At 44.7% G+C, this 15,792-nt stretch overlaps 1 protein-coding gene across 1 annotated transcript in view; it reads left to right on the top strand.

Annotated features, from left to right (window-relative positions):
* The first annotated feature begins 2,602 nt into the window (after positions 1–2,602).
* The window catches only part of LOC126533525 (uncharacterized), a 56,429-nt gene continuing 43,239 nt past the window's right edge, over positions 2,603–15,792 (top strand). Inside the window, exon 1 of the mRNA XM_072289544.1 lies at positions 2,603–3,364. The gene's annotated coding sequence lies outside the window, so the exon portion shown is untranslated. The remainder of the gene's footprint in view (positions 3,365–15,792) is intronic.

Raw genomic sequence — 15,792 nt, 5'->3', positions numbered from 1 at the left:
CAAACTACTTTACTCTCCCTCTTTTCGGCACAAGCTAAGGAGTCTTTAGACTTGAGCTCAGCTTTCTCGTTGTCACAACTAGTAACACCTACACATGTAGCTTCTAATGCCGCAAGCACCCTTGACCTGGTTTTGACATCCAAACCTGACATTACCGGACATTACCGGACATTACACACGTGCCTGGTACAAGCGATCACTGCCTACTTGCATTTTCAATTAACACTTTAACTCCCAAGCCAAATAAAATCAGAAAAACTATACATATTTAAGAAAACGTTAACTTTACCGCCATAAATAAGCAATTAACTGCATTTCTCGAAACTATCCTACCAAATTTTGAAGATCGTTCGCTTCAGCACTATTGTGACATGTTCGCCACTAAAGTACAGGAACTAACTGAAAAGTACATTCCACCGGGCATCATTACCTGCAGTTCTGATGCTCCTTGGTACAATACCCATCTTAAGCGCCTATGTAACCGCAAGAAGCTCCTATATCGCTTCGCAAAACACTCGCCAACTGAGAGACGCTGGTTTGCTTATAAGTGCTCGTTCGACACGTACGTAACAGCGCTAAAGAACGCTAAATCTAACTTTCTATGTAACGTACTTCCATCAATGTTAAAGACTAGCGTTAAAAAGTTTTAAAGTGTAATCAACCCCTTGCATGATGAGTACCTAACTCTGGGAGACCCATTGGGCATTCTTATACCAAAGGAACAGTGCGCTGCCGCCCTTATGACGCATTTGTGCAAAATTCTTCTGTGCCCTGCAATGACCGCCTACCTCCAACTCGCCGTTAAGATTACGTAGTTGCGCCTCCCGTGATCGTGGATACGGCTGACGTTGAGAAACTAATTGATTCCCTGAACCAACACAGATTACCTGGTTACGACTCTATTAACTTAAAATTTCTTAAAAATAACGACGCCGTTAGTTCTGCTATACTAGCAAAACATTTTCAGCAATCACTGGATACAGCTATTCAACCTAGCCCATGGAATATCAGGAAGATGGTTCCACTGCATAAATCAGATAAAAAAATATTAAGAGCTAATTATCGCCCCATCTCACTCACTCTCAAGCACTTGCTTTAAATTGCTCGAACATATAATTTTCAAACATCTTGTTAACTTGCTAGAATCCGATGCATTTTTCACACCAGCGCAGTGTGGATTTAGAAAATCATTTCCTTGTGAAACACAGCTTCCAATCTTTACGCACAAATTGCATCGTAGTCTCAATCGTGCGTCATTTGCAGATTGCATTCTTTTTCAGACTTCGCTAGAACATTTGATAAGGTCTGCCATAAACTTTTACTTGATAAACTAAGTCAACTGAACCTTGACACTAACATCCTGAAGTGGATTGAATGCCTCTTGTCTAATCGCTCTTCATTTGTAACGCAAGCGGACATAACTTCCAAGTTCAAAGCGTAACTTCCCGTGTACCTCAAGGTTGATAACTCAGGCCTCTTTTATTTCTCATTTATATTAACGACCTCCCTTCCTCACTATCATGTAACATTCACTTATGTGCTGATGATTGTACTGTCTTGCGTGAAATAACTAATGCCGAGCGCCCTAACAACCTTCACTCTCGCCTAATTAGCGTAGCTAATTGGCGCAAACACGGGCTAATGGAACCAAACGTTTTCAAAATGAAAATGATGCGTGTATGCCGAATAACTAACATATTACCTAAATAATCTTCCCCTGGAATTTGTTCACTCTCATGAATAGCTAAGCGTGCATATATCTGCTAATTTATCTTGGAATGTTCATACCGACTACGTAATCCGCAATGTTAACTGCATGATTTGCGACTTACGCCGTAACTCTTCAACCGCCCCTTCATCCCTCAAAATGCTCCTTTATACTACCTTCACAGGCCGTAAACTTGAATACACATGCGCTGTTCGGGATCCTGCCATTGACAAACTAATTAATTCATTAGAAATCGTGCAAAATAAATCAGTTCTTTTCATCTTACGTACTTACAACAGAAGTGCAAGTGTGTCTGTCGTGAAAAACCAACCTTGGACTTACCCCATTTTCTTCCTCGTAAAATGGCACGTTTAGTTGTTTTTTCATTAATTATACCATCATTCAACAGTCCACAACGATTTCATTTTGCAGCCACAATACGTATCGCCTCTAATCGACCACTGTTATAAAGTTGGTCTTGAATAGTGTCACACTAAAATTTTTTTGCAGTCATTTTTTTTTCGGTCACCCATGAAATGGAACAATCTTCCTGGTGAAGTTGTATCCATTAACAATAACCAAATATTTCTATAGCAGCTCTAGCTAACAGTGTGTAATCGAAGCATTTTTCTTGTTTACTGTACAGTTGTAACCTAAGTGCGTTTGTATTTACCGCTTTACTATCTTACTACGCTTCCAATTTATCATGACATTGTAAACCCTAGCTAGAACTGTATAATCAGAAGTCTCTGTACTTAAACGTTCTAGGTGCTCATATTTCTTTCTTTCATTTGCTGTTGCCCACTCCCCCCTAATAATAGTAAATAAATAAATAAATAAATTAATTAATTAATTAATTAAATAAGAAAATAAATAAATATATGCAATTACCTTCGAGGAAACATAGCTAAAAGGAACTCGTCCTTGCCGCGAAAAACACCAAACTAACTCGCACTTTCATTGCTGTCACTTGCAAAGGGTTGGCGAGTCGAAGCATTTAGGAGTTTATATTTAGAGCCAACTGCCACGGCATATAAACCAATCCACGAAATTACGCTCTCTGTCTACAAAAAAACAAAAAAAAAACACGGGGGTATGAGTTATTGCTGCCGATTTTATCTTTTGTACCACTGGACTAGACACCGCGTTTTTCAGGTATGGGCCATTGTAACGAGCCACTTAAGGCTTTCGCCTTAATAGTAACTATCTGTTATAGCGCAGCAGACGTATGGCAAAGAATTTATCAAATTGTCTGCGGATGTAGGCACAGGGCAGGTGCCGGCTTGAAGAACGCCAGCGAATCCCGCGCCGCCGCCGGCTTCAGCCCTTTCGGCCCTCCGAGAACCAGCTGATTATCGCGGGCGTTGTTTCAAGTGGCGTCGATTACGAAGCCGCATTGTGGCCGGGGCAAAGGACACTCTCCAGCCCCCTCTCCCACGACAGGTGTCGAGATTGCGCCTCACACGTGTGGTCAGCTCGCGGCAGAGGAAACGTCCGTAGGTGCACTCTACACGTAGACGCTCTGCACGTCGTCGTAAGCGGGCGGCCGGCTCGTCCCACGTGGGCCTGCTCCAAAAAGGCAGGACGAAAGCTCGTTGACGTGCGGTGAAGACCTAAGGGAATTCAACTCGTACAGTGAAACAGGCTGGCAGCACGGTGAGTGTACTGAGCCTTATTTCTATTTCTTTTTTTTCGTGGCGTATTCCCTCGTGTGTTCTCTGTCACAACTCTGCTCCATTAATCTGTAAAGTTGGCGTTTGTTATTAACATGTTACGCTTCGCGATACTTGAGGCGCCCTTCAAATAGGTAAAACTGGACAAATTGCTTCAATTGAAGGTTGACAGTATGTGTAAAGATTAGTGTGCAGGAAATTAGAGTAACGTCTGCGATGGCTCGGCGAGGGAACAAGCGTTCCTGGCTGTTAAATGTCAGGTAGTCACAGAGGACATGGATCCATCATAAGGAAATCTAAAAGTGAATAAGATTGCGTTCGAGCGCGCTTGTCAGCCGCTCCCAATTCGTGAGCAGCTTACCGAAATTATTCAAAGAGAATGTATATTGTCAAAGCATCCTGCCACCGGTGACATATGAGACACCGAAACTCACAATAAGGGACATACGTGAAAGAGCTAGAAACTGCTCAGCGAGCCACAGAACAAACAATAATTGGCCAAACATTCATCCTAGGACAGGAGTGTGTATAAGAGCAAACAATGCAATGACTGCTCTTATTGGATATGCATCTTGTCTATCTAAGCGTGTTACAATGTGAAAGAGAAGCATTACTCGTATTCGATATAAGGATTAAGAAATAAGTTTTGCAAGACATCTAATGCTCAGAAGAGATAACCTACGCTTTCGAGTAACAGAACATGTGCCAAGACAGTAGAAACGCCGACGTCTGCGGGAGGTTATTAGATGCAGTGATTAGATTAGAAAATTTGCGAGCAGAGGGTGCAATCAGCTGAAACGGTACAGGGTAACTGTTGAAATGTGGGAGTGTTTCGTCCTACAGTGGACTTCATAGGCGTGTGGCGATGAATTGAAACGCGACCGCAGTTCCGCGCTGATATATGTATATCTGCCAACCTTTGTGAAGCAGGTAATTGTGTTTCTGCGTGACTCGAAGAGCGAATAGATAAGGCCAAGAAAGATTGCGTCGTGTCGTTGTCGTGCAGGAAATGTGTGGCTCACAACCACATTGATTGATTGGCCATGAATCAGAAGGATTATTCCAAGCGATAATCGGAAATACGTGTTCAGGTCCGATAAATGTGAAATGATACGGAAAGGCAAAATTGATCTGGTCTTTTCTTCCTTCTTCTAGCCTTCTTACTACATGCACTCTACAAAGCCTTACAGGAATTCTTAAGCTTGAATACATTCCATGACGGTTTCTTTGGACCTTTTACTGCATGAACGTCGTTTCCAATTGCCACAGATTTCTCCTACTCTTCGTCAACTCGGAGGAGCCCGCTTCTATTTTTTTGACGGCTCCAGTGGTGCACACGTTGTTTTCATCGTTTTTTTTTATTATTGTGAGCCTCTACTTAACGCTTTTTGAAACGAGCCCGAAGAATTGATCAGCATTGTTCAAAAAAGGGAAGCCTCTGGACAAAGATATCCTGCAAAGATATCCTGACGAAGGCAAGTGCACTTGTGGAAATGTTGACTGCAGTGACATTCCTTGTTTGACCACTATTTGCGTCCTTCCGGTATCCGCGTTCCTGCAATCCTGTCTTGTTCAATCAGCACTACTGTGATTCACTAAGCGTAGCGGGAGCACGCATCGTCCACTGATTGTTCGCAGAAGAGCAAATACCTGACAAGATTTGGTTCACTGGCGTATCAGTTTATCAGGGGGTTGCAAAGGTTGTCAAATATTGTCATGTATCTGCAAGTGCAAATGTTTATAAAACGTAAGTTAGATTTTAAAAAAATCTCCAATAAATATCACTTGAATATTTCGCTGCTCCTTGACAGAAACCCCTATTACATCACCCTTTCTGGCGCGCCCGATTGTGAGTAACGCATATATTACAAAATAAATATGGAAACAACACAACACGCTCACATACATCAATCTATGAAAGGCGACCAGTTTGGAAACCGGACGGCTGCGAAACTGAACCTTCTCGCACCCTAAGCATCCCCATCCAGCCTAGAATTGCAAGGTTGTTCGTATGTTTTGTTACACATTGAAGTGACAGACTATGTACTTCCATAACAGGCTGTTAGAGAATGTGGTATTTTCTATCCCCGGTTTTCCGTAAACTTCCCTCGTAAGTACGCATCATGCACAGGAAGTAAAGTTCTTTGATGGAGAAACTAAGTGCGAGTATGAGGGACTAGAGCCTACTTAAGAATTTTTTTTTTATTTGAATTGAAACTAGCGTCAGTGACGTTGCGAAAACAGATAAACATGAAACACACTGTAAAACGACTGGGACATATTACGCCGCAAGAGAGTTTGTGGCCCTGATATAGCAGCTCTTGAGACTGAGGCGCTTGTTTCGCGCGTAGGGTAGTCTACCTTAGCAATTCAGAAAATACGCATTGCATTTGGGCAAGCGCTTTGATCTTTTACGTAATGAACCTAATTCATGTATGTACGAGTCAATTGGTGCACGTTGCTAAAGGTGTGAGATTTATTTACTTTTATTTTAAACGTTGTCATGTGACTAGTGTCGCAGACCATAAGTGTATTTGTTCTCTTGCGAAAAATTAACGTCCCTTGAGGATTTACCGCCGGTCGCTAAGTTCCCTTCCACCTTAGGGAATCACTTCAGCCTGGCATTGGCATTCACCAGGTTCACCATTTGCCCGCCTAGCGCGAGAACTGGCATAAGGAAGGAATTGAAGAAGACAAAATTGATCTTGGATCAACGATTACTTCATGCAACAAAAATGTTAATCTAATAATATTTTTTTTTACTTTTTGCCGGAGTGAAAGGATGCTTATTGCAATTACTCCTTCGTTCCAAATCGTGTCCAGCCATCTGACGTTTCCATGGGCACATATAAGCAAAATATTTGAAATTTTGAAGCACTTTTATACATAATTTGACAAAAATAAACATAGGAATAAGACAGAATAGAAGTGATCCAAAAGTTTGAATGAGTGCGATTTGATGAACATTTCTGTTACTTGCACTATTTCTTTAGCGTTCTGCCTTTCGTCTCCTTTTAACACCCGTCTATTGGCCAATCTCCCATAGTGTGTAGCAAGTTACCGGACGCCTTGGCGCAGTGACTGTGGTGTTGCGATGCCGAGAATGAGGTCACGGGTTCGACTCACGGCCGCGGCGGCCTTACTTCGGTGGAAGCGGAATGCAAGAACACTCCTTCAGTTGCTACATGTACTTAGAGTGCCCGTTCAATAATTTCTAGTGGTCAAAATTAAAGCGGAGCCCTATTTAACGGCGTCCCTAATAGCCCACAGTTAGTATCAACTAGAGCCAAGCAAGGTGAGACAATTTAATTCGGAAATACTAAGGGCTAGTGGAAGCCAAGAATGTGGCACTGCAGAGGCTTGGTGTGTCAGAGCTCCACAATACAAGTAACCCCTCTTTTTCCTTCAGACATGAGAACATAAAAGTTGTAAATTTGAAGTTCATGTTTTTCTTGAGAACCAGGTTTATTGCACTAGAAAACACCTTGCCCTACAGTATCTTCAGCGAGAACACAAAGACCAACTTGTTCACCCTTTGTAAGCTTATTACGTACTGCAAGCAGATAAGAGTATTATCACCACAGTTTAAGGAATTACATTTACGATTAGAAAACGATGTTACTATTAAACCAGTAAAGCTAGAGCTCAGAATAAAAGCCCATGATCATTTATTGCCCTCCTGGCTGGAATCTGCTAGAAATATTAACGCTTCTCGGCCAGATGGGCAGTATAGTGCGATGCGATTATATATGTGAGGGTGAGGGTATGATGCGCAGAACCTCACTCTCGATAACTGCCCCTCAAGGTCTTCTCCAGCGCTGTAAAAATCAATGAATAAACGTGAATACGAAAAATTATACAACAAGGTAATGTAAGACGGACAACGGTAGTAATTGTTTCCATAGCTCTTCACATCTGTCGACATGTTTCTCGAGCTTTTTAATAACAGTTCTCATGCGACGTACACGAAGATCGCCCCTTATTTCCAATCTCGATAAGCATCGTTTTCTCCACTCAGCATCACGCAGTCAACGGCGAAGCTAGCGTCCGTTGAGTGCGAGTGCTCGCGTACTCGGAGCGCAGTCAGCGTGACTTCAAGGTCGCGCTGTTGTGCAGTGCACTCTTATCGGCGGGATTACAACACGCGGCGGCACGGCCAACTCACACAGATGGATAAGTTGAAACAACAGCTCAGATAAAGATGGAGTGACAAAAAAAAAAGAAAACGCAGGTCTCCACACGGGAAGTGCATTTTCCCGCCCCCTACGGCACTGTGCGGGTCAGTGAACGTATTTAACGGCATATTGTAGCCCGAGTGGACATACACAAAGACACACCAACACATGTCGCAGCACCTGTGACGTGTGTCTGCCCGTCCTCTTGGTGACTGCACCTTCGCGCTGCGGTTTGTCGTTAAGCAAACACCAACTAGACCAATAACAAGCTGTCCTGCAGTGAGCGTAACGTAGGCGCTGAAGGTGCTCCCAAACACTCCTCAGTCCGCATATTAAAACTTCGCGCGAACACAAAGGTACACGCGCAGAAGAGTATGCGTCTCGAGTTGGCACCTTCTTGCACCTCAACAGGTTTGCATCAAATCCACAGTTGTACAAATCCAAGTCGCTTATTGACAAAGATGACTTTGGTAAGACCAGTAAAAAGACGTGCTATTTTCAGTCAAGTGAATATACGCAATGTTTATGCATGCGTCTGATTAGGCATTGATCTAAATAATGAGGCATCAACATATTTAGTGGAGTTCCTTTCTGAAATGCGTCATGCGAGGTTGCACCACTTCATATGCAATTTATTTACACTGTGCCTTAAGGCAGTCCCGTGTCAAATTAAAGGACAAAAAGAAAGTATGACGACCTGTGCAGTAAGTTCTTGTTTATTGACCTAATCGCTGCCACTAACGCTGCCCACTCAATTTGCGAAAACAAGTAGCCTGCTAGTCGCAATTTTAATAAAATTAAAGACGTGGCGAATTACGCATCACGCAGTTGCGAGGGAAAATGTAAATGGTCAGTCTGATTGCAGCAGTTCATTACAAAACGAAAACAATGTGGCTCTTTTACATGCTGTCCGCCTTTAGTATTCTGAGAAAGGACTAATAGAAGCACATGCGTCTGACATGTTGGAGTTTGGCACGAAAATAAAAATAAATAACAGGAGCAGAGGGCTAACCTCGTTCCTCCCCCCCCCCCCCCCCCAAAAAAAAAAAAAGTCCTACAGAACGCATTTCCAGATGAATGTCAACGTTATTGTAATTGAAGCAATGTAGCGGCACACCCGTATTGCCAAATGTTGTACTTTTGTATGAGTGACTACTTTAGTGTTTCTACCGACATCTTCCCTTCTCTGTAGGTCAACGTGCATTGCTCAAAGCACGCTCCGGTCCCCTTCTACTCACTTCCCTTTCCACACTCGGCTGCTTTTGATGCCGACTACGTTACTTATTTCCCCTTGTTCTGCTTTTGTATCCGGGCACTTATATACCCAGCGGAACATACCCATTCTCTAGGATTGGCCAAGGATGTTCACATACTCATAGCGTCACATTTCCGATGGCCTTAGTTGTCTGTTACCAAGTCCCTTTTTTCTGGCACCATAGCCAGTGGGCGCCATACCTATAGACCCACCTTGGCTTGGAGGAGGCAGCCAGTGGGCACCATACCGACAGATCCAAGTTGGCATGAAGGAGGTTAGGTACGGTAGCACTGCACCATACTGAAATGTGTGCGTAGTTCACAAAGAATACGAATAGAATTGATAAGTGTCACCATACTGTTTGTGTCATATCACATGTGTCACCATACTGTTTCAAAGAGGAATTTAGTAATGAACGGCTCTCTTACGGCTCCGTAAAAAGAAAAAAAGGAAAGAAAGAAAAGAAAAGAAAAGGAAAACTAGAATGCGAGCGGGTAAGTCCCATTTCAGCGAGGCATAGTTATGTTGGTTTTTAGCACACCGTCGGTAATAGGGGAACGGGGAAACTTTCTAAAGACACGGCACAGTCGCACGAGGCACAAGTGTCTGATCATGCCCACAGTTCTTTTTCCTCTTCTGCATCTTTACGTTTTTCACCACTGCGGTAACTTATCACCAGTTCTTGCCACGTAAGCTTTCGATCCCCTTGACCTGACGATAATGCATTACGTCATTTTTCTTCGCTTGGCTGTTCGCCGATGTGCGGTGGTGTCGTCGAGATATGAAGCAACGACAGTCACATTATTTGCACTCGTCGGCGGTGACCAGCGTCACCTGACGAGCCGGTTGGACGGGCGTCCACTCGGTTCCAAAGCATACGTCCACTCTCAAGATCGAGCGCAGCAATTGGTTCCGCTCTTGCAATAGGGTTTCACTGCAGAGGCAGGTGGAGGAGGTGGAGGAGGAAATAACTTTATTGTGTCCTGAGGAACCCCTCCCCACCCGCTCTTGGTTTAGTGGCCGGCAGGGGTCGCGGGCCGCACCCACGTTGGGACGGGAAGCCCGTGAGCCTCCGCCCTTTCGTGAGCCCTCTGGACGGCCCGGAGCTGGGTCTGGTGGTCGTCGCTTTGCAGGGCGTCCACCCAGTCTTCTTCTTTAGTGAACACGGTGCCGCTTAACGCGGAGCATTGCCAGAGCATGTGCGCTAGCGAGCAGTACGATTCGCCACAATCCGGACGTTGCGGCTCTACTTCTGGTGAATAACGGCTCAGTCTGCCTCTCGAGGAGAACGACCCTGTCTGAAGCATTCTGAATATTGATGACTGTGGTTTTTGTTTTTTCAGCTAATCTCTCGGAGGAGGGTAAAATGGTTCAAGGAGGGGTATCGCAATGATCGTCGCCTACAAATATTTACCTTTCGTGTTACAGCAGCCAGTTCTGTTTCCCGACATTCAATGACCCAGTATTAGTGACTTCAATTACCGAGGAAGCGGAGTCTCGCACACATTTTCAATGGGACCTACAAAGCTCCTATTTACATACCGTGGTTAGCATGAAAATATAGTCAATCACTACATTAGTAACTTAGGACATATGATGTACTCGTCATGTTCCGCCAACATTACATAATCGTGAACCTAAAGTAGTGTCCTTTACGCATCTTTAATTAATTTAATTATGGGGTTTTACGTGCCAAAACCACTTTCTGATTATGAGGCACGCCGTAGTGGAGGACTCCGGAAATTTCGACCACCTGGGGTTCTTTAACGTGCACCTAAATTTAACTACACGGGTGTTTTCGCATTTCGCCCTCATCGAAATGCGGCCGCCGTGGCCGGGATTCGATCCCGCGACCTTGTGCTCAGCAGCCTAACACCATAGCCACTGAGCAACCGCGGTGGGTTTTAGGCATCTTTCTGTATCAAACGCATCGCTACTGAAATTTAAACGGAGAGTGTTGAAATCCCGTAGGGTCGACGTGCCGCTTTGGCACGTAAGAGCACGATAAATAATCATCTTATTTGTTGTCGCCACGACTTCCTCCTGCTACTGCGTCGACTACTTCAATGTGTCGAAATATTCATGTAGGCTCATACATTAACACTGTCGACACCTGTAAGCGCTTCTTCGACTAAATTAACTCACGCTTCACTCCTTTCTATTAAAAAATCCCATTTGATTGCGCGTGGTCACTGCCTTAGTGGTAAAATTGTGAGGCTGTTTGCGTGAAACCAGCTGCGTTAAGCCTATCACAATTAAGGCGAAATTTGTAGCGGCAGCGATTTTCGCAATCGATACAGCCGAAGGAAGAGGCGTGTTTGTTCTTTCTCATTCTGGTGACCAATAACTCCTAGGAAACGCGAATATAGCAACTGAGTTCTGCATCTATAATCAGTCATTGAGCTGAAAGCAGACCAACACCTGCTATTGTTTGTCGTAGGACCTTCGAGAGAAACAAGGGAGCACCGGGACGCCTCAGGCACCACTTCGGATAACAAACCCACGGCCACCAAAGTCCCGTATCAGTGTTTTCGCCAAGTCGAGGCTGGATCATGCCTCCTCATGAGCACACTTCAGTGGTTGTCAAACATCTCTCGAGAACCCTTCTCTCGAACAACACAAAACAATAGTCTCTCGAGGTCATTGCACCTTCAACGAAACATTATCCAGAGCTGGATGTTAAAGTTCGGACTGAGGGCATTCCGGCATTGCGCGCTATCGTCTTCAAGAACGCGAACGTTCATTCAATCTGCTCGATAACTGTTCTCAGGACAATGTCACACAGGTACGCTAGATCCGCTTCGCAGGGCAAACTCCACTTGAAACACTATATTTGCGCATCGGTTACGATACGAAGGTGTAAGGGGCGAGCATCTAGAATAAAGGCAGAAAGTACCGTTGAACAGGACCCTCCGAATAGATAAAGGCGCCAGATATCGTAAGTCTTTCGACGCCATTCTTGTGGCTGCTTCTACGGAAAGTCGGGCCGCTTAATGTCATCGATGTTATCGAAAACTGTTACATATGCTGGGTCTCGATGGCGTAGCCCTTGCGGCAATCCGCGCTGCACCCGACCACTACGCGCACTTCGTACTCAAGGGCCTCAGTGATTGCGCGCTTCCGCCTTCGAGATGACCCTGATGCCTCCTTCTGCTGAGTGGTTTTCGTTTCTGTTTTTATTTTACCTACGTTGCAGACACACAGCTGCATCAGCATTTTGAAGCCGACTGCACACGAAGTGTTTGTACGCGAGACGCATGATATCCCTGGAAAGGGTAAACATTTGAAATGCGGGGACATGTACTACCAACCGGTTGCTACGAACAGATATTGCATAGTACACAGAGCGACGACCACAAAAAAAAAAAAGAAAGGCAAGATTTGGACAAGACAAAGCGCTAACAACTCCAACGTCCCACCAACTAAGCCCCCCCCCCCCCTCTTCTAAAAAAAGAAAAATAAAGTGGTTGCTACTAGCAGTATGTGTGGTAGGTTATATCCGGAAGCCGATGACCTTCAGTAGCATGAAGGACTATTCGGACAGGATACCTCTGACGCAATAGCACGTGGTCGTGCCATGTCCGTGTTGAATGATAACTCTTGATAGGACCGCTATATTCGCTTAGCGAATTTTGCGACTGGGATTATGCTGCCAACATGTAACAATAGAAAATACATCTCGCTGCAACATTTATTGGCTGATAAGGCAGTCGTCGATATAAAGGGCTTCGTGTCGAAACAAAAGCCGGTCTTCTCGCAAACGGAGTTATCAATGAGGGGCCCTCACTTATTTCGCATTCTTTGTCTCAGAGCTAGGTACGTTGTAGTAGTGAGCAAGCTTCGATTCCATTGCTGTAGCGTTGAAACTAGTTTCGTTAATAATATGACTAAGTGGGTAATTAGCACTGCAATTAAGTCCCGTTAATATGAAAGTAAACTGAGTATAAGCAGTTTTATGATTTTTTAGACAGCTTTTATGTTGTCTTACCTACTACTGCTAGCCAGCATATGTACTTGACCCCATCTGATTATTTTTACGGGGTCCACCCTACAGTTTTCGCCAGGAGTGGCTCGTATCACGGCCTCCCATTTGTTTTATTTTGATAGTGCTGTTGCGTTTAAGAAAGGAATACAGAAAGACTAGGCGGATATTCTGCACGAAATGTGTGTTGTGCGTTATTAGGTAAAACGACTTATATCGCGCCTGAAGAAATTCGTGAACTGTTCTCCAGTTTGACAAGAATATTAATTGTGAGATGTTACAATGTCAGTGCGCATGAACATGAGGATAACATTGAAGATGCTTGGAAACACATTCAGACAAGGTCTGTAAGATTAGAGTGCCGCTGCACCCCTCCTGCAGCAGCTCAAGCTTGAAGATATAAAGAAACGAGACCGAGCGTTACCGATATGCAGAAAGCAAAAAAAAGAGAATGGTTGTCACGCCCGAAGGGTGAAGCACTGACAGAGATAGCAATGTTTGGCGCTGTGCTCGAGATGCAAAGGTTGTGCGCTAATAATATGCAGAGGCGACATGATGGCGTGATGGTACACGCGAGGCCACGGTAGGGGCATACTTTTATTGAAGCAGGATGTTCAGACAGGTGTATATTGACACACCTTCCCGTTTGCCCAATGTAGCAGCGTTTACACGATTACATCAGCCGAGCAGAAATTTGTATCAAGCACGAGCTACGGCAACACGGTGATGCCGTAAAGGAATCCCTCTACAGTCATCCCACGGCCCCCAAACGTCGAATGTGCCGTTGTGGCGTGCGTTTATACATTTCGAAACGTCGCTATCCGTGCGCCCGCAGGATATTTGAAGCTTTCAGCATGACTGACGCGTAGAGTAGTCATACTTCAGCTTCCGAACACCGTCACTATAGAGTAAAAACAGAGATGTGCCTTTCACAGGCATTATTGACGCGAAATTGTCAAATGGCCTATTGAGCGAAAAAGCCTGCATCTGTAATCTGTAGCAGCGAAACGGCGGCACCTAAAGTGACATTGACTGCGACACCACGTCATGAGCACGCCTCGACGGAGTAGAGCGGGCGTAAGGTAACACGTACTGAAACGATAGCGCGCCAGGTGTTGCGTGAGGGGAGAGGGAATTGCCGCGACGCCACGTCACATTCGCTCTCGCCCTCGGAAGCAAGTGTGGTCCGCGCGTTCTTTTTCCGCGTAAGGTCTCGCCTGCGTTCTCATTGCGGCTCGGCAAGGCCAAATTAAAATGCTCCAAGTGCCTCAGTACACTCGCCTGCCCTCGAGGAGCTCATAATGCGAAGGGCCAATCAGCGGCGTTTAACTGGACGTTAATGCTATCGCATTCACAACTCGTAAGAAGTGCTAAGGTGTCCTCGGTTTTTTCTCCTTCGGCGTGCCTTTACATTCTCCTGAGATTCAGTGCAAATTATATATAGTGTATATCGCAAATTGCCATCCGGCCTTTCTCTTATTCGAATATACATGTAAATTCTGGGGTTTTACGTGCCAAAACTACGATTTCATAATGAGGCGCAACTTAGTGAGGGCCTCCGTAGGAGGGAACTCCGAATTAATGTATGCCACCCGGAGATCTTTAACGTGCCCCCAATGAATAATATGGTGATCAGGATGTACGGCCTTACACAGAATACTCGGCTACGATACCAATGACATCATAGAAGAAATTACTTGTACTTATTCATTTAATAAAAGAAATGATAAATTAATGGAAATGAAAAAGAATGAAAAAACAACTAGCCGCAGGTGAGGCACGAAACCACCTCTGCGCATTACGCGTGCGATGCTCTTATCGAATGAGCTACCGCGGCGCCGTGTTCTTGCCCACTTTCAGGGGCATTTATTTACACGTGGCGTCTGCGGCAGAAAAGATGTTCCACATCCTTCCAGTAAGGCCTGTGAGTGGTGGCGCTGGCTAACACTGCCAAGGTTAGTTCTATTAAATAAACGTAAATACCCAAGAAAGTGAATGGCAAATCGATGCCGCGCAAGCTCACTTCATAAGAGCATTGGCACTGCCACTGTAGAGCCCATAGTACGTGTGTCACAGTTGCTGCATCCCAGTCAAGATTTAAAATAAAGTATGGGTTTTACGTGCCAAAACCACGACTTTATTATGAGGCCCGCCGTAGTGAGGTACTGCGGAAGTTTGCACCACCTGGCATTCTTTAACGTGCACCCGAATCTACGTACACGGGTGTTTTCGCATTTCGCCAATCGGAAATTGCCATTGAGCACTTCCAGGGGAGCTCTCACAATATTTACACAAGTGATAGGTAAATTCCTGATATACTGACCGCATAAGATTTGAACATTGGACGTATGTGTGACAAATGGTGATATATTTGGTTTGCTGTTGTTGCTGCAGCGGGTTTCACATAGGTAAAGCGATAACGTTTCGAATTCTGCGTGTCAACCCGGTTTTTGTAGTCTGTCTCGTTGTCTTTTCTTTTTCATTTTTTTTTGCTGGCACCGACGATCACGCAGTGTAAAAAATTTGAGAAGCCATTCCACTCTGTGAAGGTGGATAACCAGCAATGTTAAATCTATACACGACCGTTGTTGAGTAGAGTGAGTGATTAGTGTGGTACTTCAAGCCAGACTTTTCTAGCACAAACTGAGTGAATCCTTTCCTGTCTGGTATTGAAACGTTCACATTGAAATCTCCGACGATGATCACAGGGGCACTGTCATAACGGCTAATCCATGCTAAGTGCGTAGTCATGAACTCCACATCAGACTTGGATGTGCCTGGAGATATATGCACAACTAGTGGATATCACAATTCTGCCTTTCGCTTGTACAGCAGAGACATGCATCCCCATAGTCGCTGGCATTGTCCTCTGGTGAGTCAAAAGGACAAACGTACATAAATTTGGTATCCATGAACCCTACGGGAATATGAGCCATTGCATTCTTTTGCTTGGCCACGGGTGTATGAGCCATTGCTTCCAGGGCTATGAGCCATTAATG

Source organism: Dermacentor andersoni, chromosome 7 (genome assembly GCF_023375885.2).
Source record: "Dermacentor andersoni chromosome 7, qqDerAnde1_hic_scaffold, whole genome shotgun sequence".
NCBI classification, from domain to species: domain Eukaryota; kingdom Metazoa; phylum Arthropoda; class Arachnida; order Ixodida; family Ixodidae; genus Dermacentor; species Dermacentor andersoni.
The sequence above is the reverse complement of the archived record's forward strand: the minus strand, read 5'-3'. Positions and strand labels throughout refer to the sequence as shown.